The sequence below is a fragment of the Schistocerca americana genome, chromosome 7 (genome assembly GCF_021461395.2).
Source record: "Schistocerca americana isolate TAMUIC-IGC-003095 chromosome 7, iqSchAmer2.1, whole genome shotgun sequence".
Lineage (NCBI taxonomy): Eukaryota > Metazoa > Arthropoda > Insecta > Orthoptera > Acrididae > Schistocerca > Schistocerca americana.
In genome coordinates this window covers 45,804,653-45,824,733 of record NC_060125.1, presented here as the reverse complement: position 1 = coordinate 45,824,733, position 20,081 = coordinate 45,804,653, and the positions used below count along the sequence as shown (strand labels likewise).

General features: G+C 50.2%; 10 non-coding genes across 10 annotated transcripts; all 10 read left to right on the top strand.

Moving 5' to 3' along the window:
- The first annotated feature begins 1,448 nt into the window (after nt 1–1,448).
- Trnal-uaa lies at nt 1,449–1,532 on the top strand. The gene has a single exon. It is a non-coding gene; the product is annotated as a tRNA-Leu (tRNA).
- Nucleotides 1,533–3,320: 1,788 nt separating this feature from the next.
- Trnal-uaa lies at nt 3,321–3,404 on the top strand. Its single transcript has one exon. It is a non-coding gene; the product is annotated as a tRNA-Leu (tRNA).
- A 1,788-nt stretch (nt 3,405–5,192) lies between these two features.
- Trnal-uaa lies at nt 5,193–5,276 on the top strand. The gene has a single exon. It is a non-coding gene; the product is annotated as a tRNA-Leu (tRNA).
- Nucleotides 5,277–7,064: 1,788 nt separating this feature from the next.
- Trnal-uaa lies at nt 7,065–7,148 on the top strand. The gene has a single exon. It is a non-coding gene; the product is annotated as a tRNA-Leu (tRNA).
- A 1,788-nt stretch (nt 7,149–8,936) lies between these two features.
- Trnal-uaa lies at nt 8,937–9,020 on the top strand. The gene has a single exon. It is a non-coding gene; the product is annotated as a tRNA-Leu (tRNA).
- A 1,788-nt stretch (nt 9,021–10,808) lies between these two features.
- On the top strand, nt 10,809–10,892 carry Trnal-uaa. The gene has a single exon. It is a non-coding gene; the product is annotated as a tRNA-Leu (tRNA).
- Nucleotides 10,893–12,680: 1,788 nt separating this feature from the next.
- On the top strand, nt 12,681–12,764 carry Trnal-uaa. Its single transcript has one exon. It is a non-coding gene; the product is annotated as a tRNA-Leu (tRNA).
- Nucleotides 12,765–14,552: 1,788 nt separating this feature from the next.
- Nucleotides 14,553–14,636, top strand: Trnal-uaa. The gene has a single exon. It is a non-coding gene; the product is annotated as a tRNA-Leu (tRNA).
- Nucleotides 14,637–16,424: 1,788 nt separating this feature from the next.
- On the top strand, nt 16,425–16,508 carry Trnal-uaa. The gene has a single exon. It is a non-coding gene; the product is annotated as a tRNA-Leu (tRNA).
- A 1,788-nt stretch (nt 16,509–18,296) lies between these two features.
- Trnal-uaa lies at nt 18,297–18,380 on the top strand. The gene has a single exon. It is a non-coding gene; the product is annotated as a tRNA-Leu (tRNA).
- The last annotated feature ends 1,701 nt before the right edge of the window (nt 18,381–20,081 follow it).

Sequence of the window (20,081 nt, the reverse complement as noted above, 5' to 3'; positions counted from 1 at the left end):
CACTAAGTTAGTGTGTCATGCTAACAACGGGAAGGCTATGGGTTAGATCCCACCAAGGGCTATTCCATATTGCTTCCCTAAAAGGCAGCGCGAGAGACTGCCAGGCAAATCCCAAGTGATCTGTACAAGGACTAGGATGTCCGCACGTCTGGAAACGTTCTCGCCGACTTGTGTGCCACGCTGACGACACGGGTTCTCGTCCGATCACCGAAGTTAAGCAGCGTTTTTACGTGCTTAGTACACGGCTCGGTGGCTAACTAGGAAGTCTGCGTGCTGTTGGATTCTTTAATTTTGCCTTTTCCCTTAGTTTTCGGTGTTGCTGCGAGGTAATGATACGGTCCAGCACGCTGACCCCTCTCTTGCCTCTCGGGACGCAAATTCGCGAACCTGCGGCCACAGTCAAATGAAAGGGTCCGTTGTGCGTTTGTCGAGTTGGTCTCTCCCAGTCGTTTCTAGCGCCTATCCTCTACATATACGCCCATTTGCAAGCGTCAGCTTTCGCGTCAGCCGAGCAAAGTCGAGACAAGTCGACACATGGGGACACACGATGCTGTGAATTGCAATCCGTACTAGCCTAGGCGGAGCGGGACGAGTGGCGAAGGAAAACCATTCGTAACACGACAGTTCGGAAATTCGACGATCGCGAGCGTTGGAAACACTCTCCTGAGTAAAGAAGACAACTTCCGTGCGGTGTCCGGGTTTCGAACCCGGGTCAGCTACTTGGGAAGCAATCATGCTGACCGACACACCACCACCGCCTTCTGCTACGCGCTGCTTGCGCCGTGATGTGTCGCCTTCCCTCCTGGCGCCAGAGGCCGAAGGCAATCTCGCTGTAGGCGCTCAACGCCGAGTGGAAGGCGAGCACATCTGAACCCGTTTTCCTGGTGCTGCTAGGGCCATATACTGAAACTGAGCGCAGAACTAACTTTTACTGAAGAATCTGCCCTTTAATGCACATCAGGGCGAACACGAAATTTCTAATATGAAGTACTCACTGACGATCCAAAGACGTTTCAGTATGTACGCGTCGGTACCACCGGGGCAGTGCCTAAGTATTGTAAAGTGAAGGACGACAGTTTGAGCCTCACGGGAAGTATTTCATTGGCTTCCCACGAGTGCGTAATGCACAGCGTGGCTGTTGCTAGGAAACGGCCTTATTTGCCGTTGGCTAATATCTAGTTTTCTTTGCATCATTGTGAAAATGTTCCTATTACTAAATACAGTTTTGCTAGTTACAGTTCAAACTGGAAACGACGGAAGAATGCGGTCCAACGCGCCACATTGGTTCCCGAAAGGGAGGGTGCATTTCCTACGCCACGTCTGACATTGCGTCTTAAATTTTCTAAAACTGACATAATTCCATCCTACCGAAAAAAGAAACAGGTTTCGCAGCGAGGTTCTTTGAGATATTGCTAGAGATTGAAGTCTCTGGAGCTCTTTCCTCGCACGTCAGATTGGCCGAGCGGTCTAAGGCGCCAGATTTAAGCTCTGGTTCCCGTAAGGGAGCGTGGGTGCGAACCACACATTTGACAATGCATTTTAAACATTCTGAAACTAACATACTCCCTTGATCTTTCAGAACAAGTAAATTATGCAGAAACACGCCATGCAGATTTAACTAGAGACGACAGTGACAGCCCGAGCGGTCGAAAAGAAATAGCGGAACATACTTTTCCTGCGTCGAGGTGTAGCTCTTCTCACGGACGTCTCCGTTGTTGTTGTGCTGTGGCCCTGGGTTCCAAGCGACAGCGAGAAAACCTCAACAGCAACGCATACGTGTTTAAATGAATCGAAAGGCCTTAATAAAGATAGATGAAACGGTGGCTCAGGTGCTGGAGTTCTGAAGCGGCCGTATTGCGTGGGCAGTAAGCTCACTAAGTTAGTGTGTCATGCTAACAACGGGAAGGCTATGGGTTAGATCCCACCAAGGGCTATTCCATATTGCTTCCCTAAAAGGCAGCGCGAGAGACTGCCAGGCAAATCCCAAGTGATCTGTACAAGGACTAGGATGTCCGCACGTCTGGAAACGTTCTCGCCGACTTGTGTGCCACGCTGACGACACGGGTTCTCGTCCGATCACCGAAGTTAAGCAGCGTTTTTACGTGCTTAGTACACGGCTCGGTGGCTAACTAGGAAGTCTGCGTGCTGTTGGATTCTTTAATTTTGCCTTTTCCCTTAGTTTTCGGTGTTGCTGCGAGGTAATGATACGGTCCAGCACGCTGACCCCTCTCTTGCCTCTCGGGACGCAAATTCGCGAACCTGCGGCCACAGTCAAATGAAAGGGTCCGTTGTGCGTTTGTCGAGTTGGTCTCTCCCAGTCGTTTCTAGCGCCTATCCTCTACATATACGCCCATTTGCAAGCGTCAGCTTTCGCGTCAGCCGAGCAAAGTCGAGACAAGTCGACACATGGGGACACACGATGCTGTGAATTGCAATCCGTACTAGCCTAGGCGGAGCGGGACGAGTGGCGAAGGAAAACCATTCGTAACACGACAGTTCGGAAATTCGACGATCGCGAGCGTTGGAAACACTCTCCTGAGTAAAGAAGACAACTTCCGTGCGGTGTCCGGGTTTCGAACCCGGGTCAGCTACTTGGGAAGCAATCATGCTGACCGACACACCACCACCGCCTTCTGCTACGCGCTGCTTGCGCCGTGATGTGTCGCCTTCCCTCCTGGCGCCAGAGGCCGAAGGCAATCTCGCTGTAGGCGCTCAACGCCGAGTGGAAGGCGAGCACATCTGAACCCGTTTTCCTGGTGCTGCTAGGGCCATATACTGAAACTGAGCGCAGAACTAACTTTTACTGAAGAATCTGCCCTTTAATGCACATCAGGGCGAACACGAAATTTCTAATATGAAGTACTCACTGACGATCCAAAGACGTTTCAGTATGTACGCGTCGGTACCACCGGGGCAGTGCCTAAGTATTGTAAAGTGAAGGACGACAGTTTGAGCCTCACGGGAAGTATTTCATTGGCTTCCCACGAGTGCGTAATGCACAGCGTGGCTGTTGCTAGGAAACGGCCTTATTTGCCGTTGGCTAATATCTAGTTTTCTTTGCATCATTGTGAAAATGTTCCTATTACTAAATACAGTTTTGCTAGTTACAGTTCAAACTGGAAACGACGGAAGAATGCGGTCCAACGCGCCACATTGGTTCCCGAAAGGGAGGGTGCATTTCCTACGCCACGTCTGACATTGCGTCTTAAATTTTCTAAAACTGACATAATTCCATCCTACCGAAAAAAGAAACAGGTTTCGCAGCGAGGTTCTTTGAGATATTGCTAGAGATTGAAGTCTCTGGAGCTCTTTCCTCGCACGTCAGATTGGCCGAGCGGTCTAAGGCGCCAGATTTAAGCTCTGGTTCCCGTAAGGGAGCGTGGGTGCGAACCACACATTTGACAATGCATTTTAAACATTCTGAAACTAACATACTCCCTTGATCTTTCAGAACAAGTAAATTATGCAGAAACACGCCATGCAGATTTAACTAGAGACGACAGTGACAGCCCGAGCGGTCGAAAAGAAATAGCGGAACATACTTTTCCTGCGTCGAGGTGTAGCTCTTCTCACGGACGTCTCCGTTGTTGTTGTGCTGTGGCCCTGGGTTCCAAGCGACAGCGAGAAAACCTCAACAGCAACGCATACGTGTTTAAATGAATCGAAAGGCCTTAATAAAGATAGATGAAACGGTGGCTCAGGTGCTGGAGTTCTGAAGCGGCCGTATTGCGTGGGCAGTAAGCTCACTAAGTTAGTGTGTCATGCTAACAACGGGAAGGCTATGGGTTAGATCCCACCAAGGGCTATTCCATATTGCTTCCCTAAAAGGCAGCGCGAGAGACTGCCAGGCAAATCCCAAGTGATCTGTACAAGGACTAGGATGTCCGCACGTCTGGAAACGTTCTCGCCGACTTGTGTGCCACGCTGGCGACACGGGTTCTCGTCCGATCACCGAAGTTAAGCAGCGTTTTTACGTGCTTAGTACACGGCTCGGTGGCTAACTAAGAAGTCTGCGTGCTGTTGGATTCTTTAATTTTGCCTTTTCCCTTAGTTTTCGGTGTTGCTGCGAGGTAATGATACGGTCCAGCACGCCTACCCCTCTCTTGCCTCTCGGGACGCAAATTCGCGAACCTGCGGCCACAGTCAAATGAAAGGGTCCGTTGTGCGTTTGTCGAGTTGGTCTCTCCCAGTCGTTTCTAGCGCCTATCCTCTACATATACGCCCATTTGCAAGCGTCAGCTTTCGCGTCAGCCGAGCAAAGTCGAGACAAGTCGACACATGGGGACACACGATGCTGTGAATTGCAATCCGTACTAGCCTAGGCGGAGCGGGACGAGTGGCGAAGGAAAACCATTCGTAACACGACAGTTCGGAAATTCGACGATCGCGAGCGTTGGAAACACTCTCCTGAGTAAAGAAGACAACTTCCGTGCGGTGTCCGGGTTTCGAACCCGGGTCAGCTACTTGGGAAGCAATCATGCTGACCGACACACCACCACCGCCTTCTGCTACGCGCTGCTTGCGCCGTGATGTGTCGCCTTCCCTCCTGGCGCCAGAGGCCGAAGGCAATCTCGCTGTAGGCGCTCAACGCCGAGTGGAAGGCGAGCACATCTGAACCCGTTTTCCTGGTGCTGCTAGGGCCATATACTGAAACTGAGCGCAGAACTAACTTTTACTGAAGAATCTGCCCTTTAATGCACATCAGGGCGAACACGAAATTTCTAATATGAAGTACTCACTGACGATCCAAAGACGTTTCAGTATGTACGCGTCGGTACCACCGGGGCAGTGCCTAAGTATTGTAAAGTGAAGGACGACAGTTTGAGCCTCACGGGAAGTATTTCATTGGCTTCCCACGAGTGCGTAATGCACAGCGTGGCTGTTGCTAGGAAACGGCCTTATTTGCCGTTGGCTAATATCTAGTTTTCTTTGCATCATTGTGAAAATGTTCCTATTACTAAATACAGTTTTGCTAGTTACAGTTCAAACTGGAAACGACGGAAGAATGCGGTCCAACGCGCCACATTGGTTCCCGAAAGGGAGGGTGCATTTCCTACGCCACGTCTGACATTGCGTCTTAAATTTTCTAAAACTGACATAATTCCATCCTACCGAAAAAAGAAACAGGTTTCGCAGCGAGGTTCTTTGAGATATTGCTAGAGATTGAAGTCTCTGGAGCTCTTTCCTCGCACGTCAGATTGGCCGAGCGGTCTAAGGCGCCAGATTTAAGCTCTGGTTCCCGTAAGGGAGCGTGGGTGCGAACCACACATTTGACAATGCATTTTAAACATTCTGAAACTAACATACTCCCTTGATCTTTCAGAACAAGTAAATTATGCAGAAACACGCCATGCAGATTTAACTAGAGACGACAGTGACAGCCCGAGCGGTCGAAAAGAAATAGCGGAACATACTTTTCCTGCGTCGAGGTGTAGCTCTTCTCACGGACGTCTCCGTTGTTGTTGTGCTGTGGCCCTGGGTTCCAAGCGACAGCGAGAAAACCTCAACAGCAACGCATACGTGTTTAAATGAATCGAAAGGCCTTAATAAAGATAGATGAAACGGTGGCTCAGGTGCTGGAGTTCTGAAGCGGCCGTATTGCGTGGGCAGTAAGCTCACTAAGTTAGTGTGTCATGCTAACAACGGGAAGGCTATGGGTTAGATCCCACCAAGGGCTATTCCATATTGCTTCCCTAAAAGGCAGCGCGAGAGACTGCCAGGCAAATCCCAAGTGATCTGTACAAGGACTAGGATGTCCGCACGTCTGGAAACGTTCTCGCCGACTTGTGTGCCACGCTGGCGACACGGGTTCTCGTCCGATCACCGAAGTTAAGCAGCGTTTTTACGTGCTTAGTACACGGCTCGGTGGCTAACTAAGAAGTCTGCGTGCTGTTGGATTCTTTAATTTTGCCTTTTCCCTTAGTTTTCGGTGTTGCTGCGAGGTAATGATACGGTCCAGCACGCCTACCCCTCTCTTGCCTCTCGGGACGCAAATTCGCGAACCTGCGGCCACAGTCAAATGAAAGGGTCCGTTGTGCGTTTGTCGAGTTGGTCTCTCCCAGTCGTTTCTAGCGCCTATCCTCTACATATACGCCCATTTGCAAGCGTCAGCTTTCGCGTCAGCCGAGCAAAGTCGAGACAAGTCGACACATGGGGACACACGATGCTGTGAATTGCAATCCGTACTAGCCTAGGCGGAGCGGGACGAGTGGCGAAGGAAAACCATTCGTAACACGACAGTTCGGAAATTCGACGATCGCGAGCGTTGGAAACACTCTCCTGAGTAAAGAAGACAACTTCCGTGCGGTGTCCGGGTTTCGAACCCGGGTCAGCTACTTGGGAAGCAATCATGCTGACCGACACACCACCACCGCCTTCTGCTACGCGCTGCTTGCGCCGTGATGTGTCGCCTTCCCTCCTGGCGCCAGAGGCCGAAGGCAATCTCGCTGTAGGCGCTCAACGCCGAGTGGAAGGCGAGCACATCTGAACCCGTTTTCCTGGTGCTGCTAGGGCCATATACTGAAACTGAGCGCAGAACTAACTTTTACTGAAGAATCTGCCCTTTAATGCACATCAGGGCGAACACGAAATTTCTAATATGAAGTACTCACTGACGATCCAAAGACGTTTCAGTATGTACGCGTCGGTACCACCGGGGCAGTGCCTAAGTATTGTAAAGTGAAGGACGACAGTTTGAGCCTCACGGGAAGTATTTCATTGGCTTCCCACGAGTGCGTAATGCACAGCGTGGCTGTTGCTAGGAAACGGCCTTATTTGCCGTTGGCTAATATCTAGTTTTCTTTGCATCATTGTGAAAATGTTCCTATTACTAAATACAGTTTTGCTAGTTACAGTTCAAACTGGAAACGACGGAAGAATGCGGTCCAACGCGCCACATTGGTTCCCGAAAGGGAGGGTGCATTTCCTACGCCACGTCTGACATTGCGTCTTAAATTTTCTAAAACTGACATAATTCCATCCTACCGAAAAAAGAAACAGGTTTCGCAGCGAGGTTCTTTGAGATATTGCTAGAGATTGAAGTCTCTGGAGCTCTTTCCTCGCACGTCAGATTGGCCGAGCGGTCTAAGGCGCCAGATTTAAGCTCTGGTTCCCGTAAGGGAGCGTGGGTGCGAACCACACATTTGACAATGCATTTTAAACATTCTGAAACTAACATACTCCCTTGATCTTTCAGAACAAGTAAATTATGCAGAAACACGCCATGCAGATTTAACTAGAGACGACAGTGACAGCCCGAGCGGTCGAAAAGAAATAGCGGAACATACTTTTCCTGCGTCGAGGTGTAGCTCTTCTCACGGACGTCTCCGTTGTTGTTGTGCTGTGGCCCTGGGTTCCAAGCGACAGCGAGAAAACCTCAACAGCAACGCATACGTGTTTAAATGAATCGAAAGGCCTTAATAAAGATAGATGAAACGGTGGCTCAGGTGCTGGAGTTCTGAAGCGGCCGTATTGCGTGGGCAGTAAGCTCACTAAGTTAGTGTGTCATGCTAACAACGGGAAGGCTATGGGTTAGATCCCACCAAGGGCTATTCCATATTGCTTCCCTAAAAGGCAGCGCGAGAGACTGCCAGGCAAATCCCAAGTGATCTGTACAAGGACTAGGATGTCCGCACGTCTGGAAACGTTCTCGCCGACTTGTGTGCCACGCTGGCGACACGGGTTCTCGTCCGATCACCGAAGTTAAGCAGCGTTTTTACGTGCTTAGTACACGGCTCGGTGGCTAACTAAGAAGTCTGCGTGCTGTTGGATTCTTTAATTTTGCCTTTTCCCTTAGTTTTCGGTGTTGCTGCGAGGTAATGATACGGTCCAGCACGCCTACCCCTCTCTTGCCTCTCGGGACGCAAATTCGCGAACCTGCGGCCACAGTCAAATGAAAGGGTCCGTTGTGCGTTTGTCGAGTTGGTCTCTCCCAGTCGTTTCTAGCGCCTATCCTCTACATATACGCCCATTTGCAAGCGTCAGCTTTCGCGTCAGCCGAGCAAAGTCGAGACAAGTCGACACATGGGGACACACGATGCTGTGAATTGCAATCCGTACTAGCCTAGGCGGAGCGGGACGAGTGGCGAAGGAAAACCATTCGTAACACGACAGTTCGGAAATTCGACGATCGCGAGCGTTGGAAACACTCTCCTGAGTAAAGAAGACAACTTCCGTGCGGTGTCCGGGTTTCGAACCCGGGTCAGCTACTTGGGAAGCAATCATGCTGACCGACACACCACCACCGCCTTCTGCTACGCGCTGCTTGCGCCGTGATGTGTCGCCTTCCCTCCTGGCGCCAGAGGCCGAAGGCAATCTCGCTGTAGGCGCTCAACGCCGAGTGGAAGGCGAGCACATCTGAACCCGTTTTCCTGGTGCTGCTAGGGCCATATACTGAAACTGAGCGCAGAACTAACTTTTACTGAAGAATCTGCCCTTTAATGCACATCAGGGCGAACACGAAATTTCTAATATGAAGTACTCACTGACGATCCAAAGACGTTTCAGTATGTACGCGTCGGTACCACCGGGGCAGTGCCTAAGTATTGTAAAGTGAAGGACGACAGTTTGAGCCTCACGGGAAGTATTTCATTGGCTTCCCACGAGTGCGTAATGCACAGCGTGGCTGTTGCTAGGAAACGGCCTTATTTGCCGTTGGCTAATATCTAGTTTTCTTTGCATCATTGTGAAAATGTTCCTATTACTAAATACAGTTTTGCTAGTTACAGTTCAAACTGGAAACGACGGAAGAATGCGGTCCAACGCGCCACATTGGTTCCCGAAAGGGAGGGTGCATTTCCTACGCCACGTCTGACATTGCGTCTTAAATTTTCTAAAACTGACATAATTCCATCCTACCGAAAAAAGAAACAGGTTTCGCAGCGAGGTTCTTTGAGATATTGCTAGAGATTGAAGTCTCTGGAGCTCTTTCCTCGCACGTCAAATTGGCCGAGCGGTCTAAGGCGCCAGATTTAAGCTCTGGTTCCCGTAAGGGAGCGTGGGTGCGAACCACACATTTGACAATGCATTTTAAACATTCTGAAACTAACATACTCCCTTGATCTTTCAGAACAAGTAAATTATGCAGAAACACGCCATGCAGATTTAACTAGAGACGACAGTGACAGCCCGAGCGGTCGAAAAGAAATAGCGGAACATACTTTTCCTGCGTCGAGGTGTAGCTCTTCTCACGGACGTCTCCGTTGTTGTTGTGCTGTGGCCCTGGGTTCCAAGCGACAGCGAGAAAACCTCAACAGCAACGCATACGTGTTTAAATGAATCGAAAGGCCTTAATAAAGATAGATGAAACGGTGGCTCAGGTGCTGGAGTTCTGAAGCGGCCGTATTGCGTGGGCAGTAAGCTCACTAAGTTAGTGTGTCATGCTAACAACGGGAAGGCTATGGGTTAGATCCCACCAAGGGCTATTCCATATTGCTTCCCTAAAAGGCAGCGCGAGAGACTGCCAGGCAAATCCCAAGTGATCTGTACAAGGACTAGGATGTCCGCACGTCTGGAAACGTTCTCGCCGACTTGTGTGCCACGCTGGCGACACGGGTTCTCGTCCGATCACCGAAGTTAAGCAGCGTTTTTACGTGCTTAGTACACGGCTCGGTGGCTAACTAAGAAGTCTGCGTGCTGTTGGATTCTTTAATTTTGCCTTTTCCCTTAGTTTTCGGTGTTGCTGCGAGGTAATGATACGGTCCAGCACGCCTACCCCTCTCTTGCCTCTCGGGACGCAAATTCGCGAACCTGCGGCCACAGTCAAATGAAAGGGTCCGTTGTGCGTTTGTCGAGTTGGTCTCTCCCAGTCGTTTCTAGCGCCTATCCTCTACATATACGCCCATTTGCAAGCGTCAGCTTTCGCGTCAGCCGAGCAAAGTCGAGACAAGTCGACACATGGGGACACACGATGCTGTGAATTGCAATCCGTACTAGCCTAGGCGGAGCGGGACGAGTGGCGAAGGAAAACCATTCGTAACACGACAGTTCGGAAATTCGACGATCGCGAGCGTTGGAAACACTCTCCTGAGTAAAGAAGACAACTTCCGTGCGGTGTCCGGGTTTCGAACCCGGGTCAGCTACTTGGGAAGCAATCATGCTGACCGACACACCACCACCGCCTTCTGCTACGCGCTGCTTGCGCCGTGATGTGTCGCCTTCCCTCCTGGCGCCAGAGGCCGAAGGCAATCTCGCTGTAGGCGCTCAACGCCGAGTGGAAGGCGAGCACATCTGAACCCGTTTTCCTGGTGCTGCTAGGGCCATATACTGAAACTGAGCGCAGAACTAACTTTTACTGAAGAATCTGCCCTTTAATGCACATCAGGGCGAACACGAAATTTCTAATATGAAGTACTCACTGACGATCCAAAGACGTTTCAGTATGTACGCGTCGGTACCACCGGGGCAGTGCCTAAGTATTGTAAAGTGAAGGACGACAGTTTGAGCCTCACGGGAAGTATTTCATTGGCTTCCCACGAGTGCGTAATGCACAGCGTGGCTGTTGCTAGGAAACGGCCTTATTTGCCGTTGGCTAATATCTAGTTTTCTTTGCATCATTGTGAAAATGTTCCTATTACTAAATACAGTTTTGCTAGTTACAGTTCAAACTGGAAACGACGGAAGAATGCGGTCCAACGCGCCACATTGGTTCCCGAAAGGGAGGGTGCATTTCCTACGCCACGTCTGACATTGCGTCTTAAATTTTCTAAAACTGACATAATTCCATCCTACCGAAAAAAGAAACAGGTTTCGCAGCGAGGTTCTTTGAGATATTGCTAGAGATTGAAGTCTCTGGAGCTCTTTCCTCGCACGTCAAATTGGCCGAGCGGTCTAAGGCGCCAGATTTAAGCTCTGGTTCCCGTAAGGGAGCGTGGGTGCGAACCACACATTTGACAATGCATTTTAAACATTCTGAAACTAACATACTCCCTTGATCTTTCAGAACAAGTAAATTATGCAGAAACACGCCATGCAGATTTAACTAGAGACGACAGTGACAGCCCGAGCGGTCGAAAAGAAATAGCGGAACATACTTTTCCTGCGTCGAGGTGTAGCTCTTCTCACGGACGTCTCCGTTGTTGTTGTGCTGTGGCCCTGGGTTCCAAGCGACAGCGAGAAAACCTCAACAGCAACGCATACGTGTTTAAATGAATCGAAAGGCCTTAATAAAGATAGATGAAACGGTGGCTCAGGTGCTGGAGTTCTGAAGCGGCCGTATTGCGTGGGCAGTAAGCTCACTAAGTTAGTGTGTCATGCTAACAACGGGAAGGCTATGGGTTAGATCCCACCAAGGGCTATTCCATATTGCTTCCCTAAAAGGCAGCGCGAGAGACTGCCAGGCAAATCCCAAGTGATCTGTACAAGGACTAGGATGTCCGCACGTCTGGAAACGTTCTCGCCGACTTGTGTGCCACGCTGGCGACACGGGTTCTCGTCCGATCACCGAAGTTAAGCAGCGTTTTTACGTGCTTAGTACACGGCTCGGTGGCTAACTAAGAAGTCTGCGTGCTGTTGGATTCTTTAATTTTGCCTTTTCCCTTAGTTTTCGGTGTTGCTGCGAGGTAATGATACGGTCCAGCACGCCTACCCCTCTCTTGCCTCTCGGGACGCAAATTCGCGAACCTGCGGCCACAGTCAAATGAAAGGGTCCGTTGTGCGTTTGTCGAGTTGGTCTCTCCCAGTCGTTTCTAGCGCCTATCCTCTACATATACGCCCATTTGCAAGCGTCAGCTTTCGCGTCAGCCGAGCAAAGTCGAGACAAGTCGACACATGGGGACACACGATGCTGTGAATTGCAATCCGTACTAGCCTAGGCGGAGCGGGACGAGTGGCGAAGGAAAACCATTCGTAACACGACAGTTCGGAAATTCGACGATCGCGAGCGTTGGAAACACTCTCCTGAGTAAAGAAGACAACTTCCGTGCGGTGTCCGGGTTTCGAACCCGGGTCAGCTACTTGGGAAGCAATCATGCTGACCGACACACCACCACCGCCTTCTGCTACGCGCTGCTTGCGCCGTGATGTGTCGCCTTCCCTCCTGGCGCCAGAGGCCGAAGGCAATCTCGCTGTAGGCGCTCAACGCCGAGTGGAAGGCGAGCACATCTGAACCCGTTTTCCTGGTGCTGCTAGGGCCATATACTGAAACTGAGCGCAGAACTAACTTTTACTGAAGAATCTGCCCTTTAATGCACATCAGGGCGAACACGAAATTTCTAATATGAAGTACTCACTGACGATCCAAAGACGTTTCAGTATGTACGCGTCGGTACCACCGGGGCAGTGCCTAAGTATTGTAAAGTGAAGGACGACAGTTTGAGCCTCACGGGAAGTATTTCATTGGCTTCCCACGAGTGCGTAATGCACAGCGTGGCTGTTGCTAGGAAACGGCCTTATTTGCCGTTGGCTAATATCTAGTTTTCTTTGCATCATTGTGAAAATGTTCCTATTACTAAATACAGTTTTGCTAGTTACAGTTCAAACTGGAAACGACGGAAGAATGCGGTCCAACGCGCCACATTGGTTCCCGAAAGGGAGGGTGCATTTCCTACGCCACGTCTGACATTGCGTCTTAAATTTTCTAAAACTGACATAATTCCATCCTACCGAAAAAAGAAACAGGTTTCGCAGCGAGGTTCTTTGAGATATTGCTAGAGATTGAAGTCTCTGGAGCTCTTTCCTCGCACGTCAGATTGGCCGAGCGGTCTAAGGCGCCAGATTTAAGCTCTGGTTCCCGTAAGGGAGCGTGGGTGCGAACCACACATTTGACAATGCATTTTAAACATTCTGAAACTAACATACTCCCTTGATCTTTCAGAACAAGTAAATTATGCAGAAACACGCCATGCAGATTTAACTAGAGACGACAGTGACAGCCCGAGCGGTCGAAAAGAAATAGCGGAACATACTTTTCCTGCGTCGAGGTGTAGCTCTTCTCACGGACGTCTCCGTTGTTGTTGTGCTGTGGCCCTGGGTTCCAAGCGACAGCGAGAAAACCTCAACAGCAACGCATACGTGTTTAAATGAATCGAAAGGCCTTAATAAAGATAGATGAAACGGTGGCTCAGGTGCTGGAGTTCTGAAGCGGCCGTATTGCGTGGGCAGTAAGCTCACTAAGTTAGTGTGTCATGCTAACAACGGGAAGGCTATGGGTTAGATCCCACCAAGGGCTATTCCATATTGCTTCCCTAAAAGGCAGCGCGAGAGACTGCCAGGCAAATCCCAAGTGATCTGTACAAGGACTTGGATGTCCGCACGTCTGGAAACGTTCTCGCCGACTTGTGTGCCACGCTGACGATACGGGTTCTCGTCCGATCACCGAAGTTAAGCAGCGTTTTTACGTGCTTAGTACACGGCTCGGTGGCTAACTAGGAAGTCTGCGTGCTGTTGGATTCTTTAATTTTGCCTTTTCCCTTAGTTTTCGGTGTTGCTGCGAGGTAATGATACGGTCCAGCACGCCTACCCCTCTCTTGCCTCTCGGGACGCAAATTCGCGAACCTGCGGCCACAGTCAAATGGAAGGGTCCGTTGTGCGTTTGTCGAGTTGGTCTCTCCCAGTCGTTTCTAGCGCCTATCCTCTACATATACGCCCATTTGCAAGCGTCAGCTTTCGCGTCAGCCGAGCAAAGTCGAGACAAGTCGACACATGGGGACACACGATGCTGTGAATTGCAATCCGTACTAGCCTAGGCGGAGCGGGACGAGTGGCGAAGGAAAACCATTCGTAACACGACAGTTCGGAAATTCGACGATCGCGAGCGTTGGAAACACTCTCCTGAGTAAAGAAGACAACTTCCGTGCGGTGTCCGGGTTTCGAACCCGGGTCAGCTACTTGGGAAGCAATCATGCTGACCGACACACCACCACCGCCTTCTGCTACGCGCTGCTTGCGCCGTGATGTGTCGCCTTCCCTCCTGGCGCCAGAGGCCGAAGGCAATCTCGCTGTAGGCGCTCAACGCCGAGTGGAAGGCGAGCACATCTTAACCCGTTTTCCTGGTGCTGCTAGGGCCATATACTGAAACTGAGCGCAGAACTAACTTTTACTGAAGAATCTGCCCTTTAATGCACATCAGGGCGAACACGAAATTTCTAATATGAAGTACTCACTGACGATCCAAAGACGTTTCAGTATGTACGCGTCGGTACCACCGGGGCAGTGCCTAAGTATTGTAAAGTGAAGGACGACAGTTTGAGCCTCACGGGAAGTATTTCATTGGCTTCCCACGAGTGCGTAATGCACAGCGTGGCTGTTGCTAGGAAACGGCCTTATTTGCCGTTGGCTAATATCTAGTTTTCTTTGCATCATTGTGAAAATGTTCCTATTACTAAATACAGTTTTGCTAGTTACAGTTCAAACTGGAAACGACGGAAGAATGCGGTCCAACGCGCCACATTGGTTCCCGAAAGGGAGGGTGCATTTCCTACGCCACGTCTGACATTGCGTCTTAAATTTTCTAAAACTGACATAATTCCATCCTACCGAAAAAAGAAACAGGTTTCGCAGCGAGGTTCTTTGAGATATTGCTAGAGATTGAAGTCTCTGGAGCTCTTTCCTCGCACGTCAGATTGGCCGAGCGGTCTAAGGCGCCAGATTTAAGCTCTGGTTCCCGTAAGGGAGCGTGGGTGCGAACCACACATTTGACAATGCATTTTAAACATTCTGAAACTAACATACTCCCTTGATCTTTCAGAACAAGTAAATTATGCAGAAACACGCCATGCAGATTTAACTAGAGACGACAGTGACAGCCCGAGCGGTCGAAAAGAAATAGCGGAACATACTTTTCCTGCGTCGAGGTGTAGCTCTTCTCACGGACGTCTCCGTTGTTGTTGTGCTGTGGCCCTGGGTTCCAAGCGACAGCGAGAAAACCTCAACAGCAACGCATACGTGTTTAAATGAATCGAAAGGCCTTAATAAAGATAGATGAAACGGTGGCTCAGGTGCTGGAGTTCTGAAGCGGCCGTATTGCGTGGGCAGTAAGCTCACTAAGTTAGTGTGTCATGCTAACAACGGGAAGGCTATGGGTTAGATCCCACCAAGGGCTATTCCATATTGCTTCCCTAAAAGGCAGCGCGAGAGACTGCCAGGCAAATCCCAAGTGATCTGTACAAGGACTTGGATGTCCGCACGTCTGGAAACGTTCTCGCCGACTTGTGTGCCACGCTGACGATACGGGTTCTCGTCCGATCACCGAAGTTAAGCAGCGTTTTTACGTGCTTAGTACACGGCTCGGTGGCTAACTAGGAAGTCTGCGTGCTGTTGGATTCTTTAATTTTGCCTTTTCCCTTAGTTTTCGGTGTTGCTGCGAGGTAATGATACGGTCCAGCACGCCTACCCCTCTCTTGCCTCTCGGGACGCAAATTCGCGAACCTGCGGCCACAGTCAAATGGAAGGGTCCGTTGTGCGTTTGTCGAGTTGGTCTCTCCCAGTCGTTTCTAGCGCCTATCCTCTACATATACGCCCATTTGCAAGCGTCAGCTTTCGCGTCAGCCGAGCAAAGTCGAGACAAGTCGACACATGGGGACACACGATGCTGTGAATTGCAATCCGTACTAGCCTAGGCGGAGCGGGACGAGTGGCGAAGGAAAACCATTCGTAACACGACAGTTCGGAAATTCGACGATCGCGAGCGTTGGAAACACTCTCCTGAGTAAAGAAGACAACTTCCGTGCGGTGTCCGGGTTTCGAACCCGGGTCAGCTACTTGGGAAGCAATCATGCTGACCGACACACCACCACCGCCTTCTGCTACGCGCTGCTTGCGCCGTGATGTGTCGCCTTCCCTCCTGGCGCCAGAGGCCGAAGGCAATCTCGCTGTAGGCGCTCAACGCCGAGTGGAAGGCGAGCACATCTTAACCCGTTTTCCTGGTGCTGCTAGGGCCATATACTGAAACTGAGCGCAGAACTAACTTTTACTGAAGAATCTGCCCTTTAATGCACATCAGGGCGAACACGAAATTTCTAATATGAAGTACTCACTGACGATCCAAAGACGTTTCAGTATGTACGCGTCGGTACCACCGGGGCAGTGCCTAAGTATTGTAAAGTGAAGGACGACAGTTTGAGCCTCACGGGAAGTATTTCATTGGCTTCCCACGAGTGCGTAATGCACAGCGTGGCTGTTGCTAGGAAACGGCCTTATTTGCCGTTGGCTAATATCTAGTTTTCTTTGCATCATTGTGAAAATGTTCCTATTACTAAATACAGTTTTGCTAGTTACAGTTCAAACTGGAAACGACGGAAGAATGCGGTCCAACGCGCCACATTGGTTCCCGAAAGGGAGGGTGCATTTCCTACGCCACGTCTGACATTGCGTCTTAAATTTTCTAAAACTGACATAATTCCATCCTACCGAAAAAAGAAACAGGTTTCGCAGCGAGGTTCTTTGAGATATTGCTAGAGATTGAAGTCTCTGGAGCTCTTTCCTCGCACGTCAGATTGGCCGAGCGGTCTAAGGCGCCAGATTTAAGCTCTGGTTCCCGTAAGGGAGCGTGGGTGCGAACCACACATTTGACAATGCATTTTAAACATTCTGAAACTAACATACTCCCTTGATCTTTCAGAACAAGTAAATTATGCAGAAACACGCCATGCAGATTTAACTAGAGACGACAGTGACAGCCCGAGCGGTCGAAAAGAAATAGCGGAACATACTTTTCCTGCGTCGAGGTGTAGCTCTTCTCACGGACGTCTCCGTTGTTGTTGTGCTGTGGCCCTGGGTTCCAAGCGACAGCGAGAAAACCTCAACAGCAACGCATACGTGTTTAAATGAATCGAAAGGCCTTAATAAAGATAGATGAAACGGTGGCTCAGGTGCTGGAGTTCTGAAGCGGCCGTATTGCGTGGGCAGTAAGCTCACTAAGTTAGTGTGTCATGCTAACAACGGGAAGGCTATGGGTTAGATCCCACCAAGGGCTATTCCATATTGCTTCCCTAAAAGGCAGCGCGAGAGACTGCCAGGCAAATCCCAAGTGATCTGTACAAGGACTTGGATGTCCGCACGTCTGGAAACGTTCTCGCCGACTTGTGTGCCACGCTGACGACACGGGTTCTCGTCCGATCACCGAAGTTAAGCAGCGTTTTTACGTGCTTAGTACACGGCTCGGTGGCTAACTAGGAAGTCTGCGTGCTGTTGGATTCTTTAATTTTGCCTTTTCCCTTAGTTTTCGGTGTTGCTGCGAGGTAATGATACGGTCCAGCACGCTGACCCCTCTCTTGCCTCTCGGGACGCAAATTCGCGAACCTGCGGCCACAGTCAAATGAAAGGGTCCGTTGTGCGTTTGTCGAGTTGGTCTCTCCCAGTCGTTTCTAGCGCCTGTCCTCTACATATACGCCCATTTGCAAGCGTCAGCTTTCGCGTCAGCCGAGCAAAGTCGAGACAAGTCGACACATGGGGACACACGATGCTGTGAATTGCAATCCGTAGTAGCCTACGCGGAGCGGGACGAGGGGCGAAGGAAAACCATTCGTAACACGACAGTTCGGAAATTCGACGATCGCGAGCGTTGGAAACACTCTCCTGAGTAAAGAAGACAACTTCCGTGCGGTGTCCGGGTTTCGAACCCGGGTCAGCTACTTGGGAAGCAATCATGCTGACCGACACACCACCACCGCCTTCTGCTACGCGCTGCTTGCGCCGTGATGTGTCGCCTTCCCTCCTGGCGCCAGAGGCCGAAGGCAATCTCGCTGTAGGCGCTCAACGCCGAGTGGAAGGCGAGCACATCTGAACCCGTTTTCCTGGTGCTGCTAGGGCCATATACTGAAACTGAGCGCAGAACTAACTTTTACTGAAGAATCTGCCCTTTAATGCACATCAGGGCGAACACGAAATTTCTAATATGAAGTACTCACTGACGATCCAAAGACGTTTCAGTATGTACGCGTCGGTACCACCGGGGCAGTGCCTAAGTATTGTAAAGTGAAGGACGACAGTTTGAGCCTCACGGGAAGTATTTCATTGGCTTCCCACGAGTGCGTAATGCACAGCGTGGCTGTTGCTAGGAAACGGCCTTATTTGCCGTTGGCTAATATCTAGTTTTCTTTGCATCATTGTGAAAATGTTCCTATTACTAAATACAGTTTTGCTAGTTACAGTTCAAACTGGAAACGACGGAAGAATGCGGTCCAACGCGCCACATTGGTTCCCGAAAGGGAGGGTGCATTTCCTACGCCACGTCTGACATTGCGTCTTAAATTTTCTAAAACTGACATAATTCCATCCTACCGAAAAAAGAAACAGGTTTCGCAGCGAGGTTCTTTGAGATATTGCTAGAGATTGAAGTCTCTGGAGCTCTTTCCTCGCACGTCAGATTGGCCGAGCGGTCTAAGGCGCCAGATTTAAGCTCTGGTTCCCGTAAGGGAGCGTGGGTGCGAACCACACATTTGACAATGCATTTTAAACATTCTGAAACTAACATACTCCCTTGATCTTTCAGAACAAGTAAATTATGCAGAAACACGCCATGCAGATTTAACTAGAGACGACAGTGACAGCCCGAGCGGTCGAAAAGAAATAGCGGAACATACTTTTCCTGCGTCGAGGTGTAGCTCTTCTCACGGACGTCTCCGTTGTTGTTGTGCTGTGGCCCTGGGTTCCAAGCGACAGCGAGAAAACCTCAACAGCAACGCATACGTGTTTAAATGAATCGAAAGGCCTTAATAAAGATAGATGAAACGGTGGCTCAGGTGCTGGAGTTCTGAAGCGGCCGTATTGCGTGGGCAGTAAGCTCACTAAGTTAGTGTGTCATGCTAACAACGGGAAGGCTATGGGTTAGATCCCACCAAGGGCTATTCCATATTGCTTCCCTAAAAGGCAGCGCGAGAGACTGCCAGGCAAATCCCAAGTGATCTGTACAAGGACTAGGATGTCCGCACGTCTGGAAACGTTCTCGCCGACTTGTGTGCCACGCTGGCGACACGGGTTCTCGTCCGATCACCGAAGTTAAGCAGCGTTTTTACGTGCTTAGTACACGGCTCGGTGGCTAACTAAGAAGTCTGCGTGCTGTTGGATTCTTTAATTTTGCCTTTTCCCTTAGTTTTCGGTGTTGCTGCGAGGTAATGATACGGTCCAGCACGCCTACCCCTCTCTTGCCTCTCGGGACGCAAATTCGCGAACCTGCGGCCACAGTCAAATGAAAGGGTCCGTTGTGCGTTTGTCGAGTTGGTCTCTCCCAGTCGTTTCTAGCGCCTATCCTCTACATATACGCCCATTTGCAAGCGTCAGCTTTCGCGTCAGCCGAGCAAAGTCGAGACAAGTCGACACATGGGGACACACGATGCTGTGAATTGCAATCCGTACTAGCCTAGGCGGAGCGGGACGAGTGGCGAAGGAAAACCATTCGTAACACGACAGTTCGGAAATTCGACGATCGCGAGCGTTGGAAACACTCTCCTGAGTAAAGAAGACAACTTCCGTGCGGTGTCCGGGTTTCGAACCCGGGTCAGCTACTTGGGAAGCAATCATGCTGACCGACACACCACCACCGCCTTCTGCTACGCGCTGCTTGCGCCGTGATGTGTCGCCTTCCCTCCTGGCGCCAGAGGCCGAAGGCAATCTCGCTGTAGGCGCTCAACGCCGAGTGGAAGGCGAGCACATCTGAACCCGTTTTCCTGGTGCTGCTAGGGCCATATACTGAAACTGAGCGCAGAACTAACTTTTACTGAAGAATCTGCCCTTTAATGCACATCAGGGCGAACACGAAATTTCTAATATGAAGTACTCACTGACGATCCAAAGACGTTTCAGTATGTACGCGTCGGTACCACCGGGGCAGTGCCTAAGTATTGTAAAGTGAAGGACGACAGTTTGAGCCTCACGGGAAGTATTTCATTGGCTTCCCACGAGTGCGTAATGCACAGCGTGGCTGTTGCTAGGAAACGGCCTTATTTGCCGTTGGCTAATATCTAGTTTTCTTTGCATCATTGTGAAAATGTTCCTATTACTAAATACAGTTTTGCTAGTTACAGTTCAAACTGGAAACGACGGAAGAATGCGGTCCAACGCGCCACATTGGTTCCCGAAAGGGAGGGTTCATTTCCTACGCCACGTCTGACATTGCGTCTTAAATTTTCTAAAACTGACATAATTCC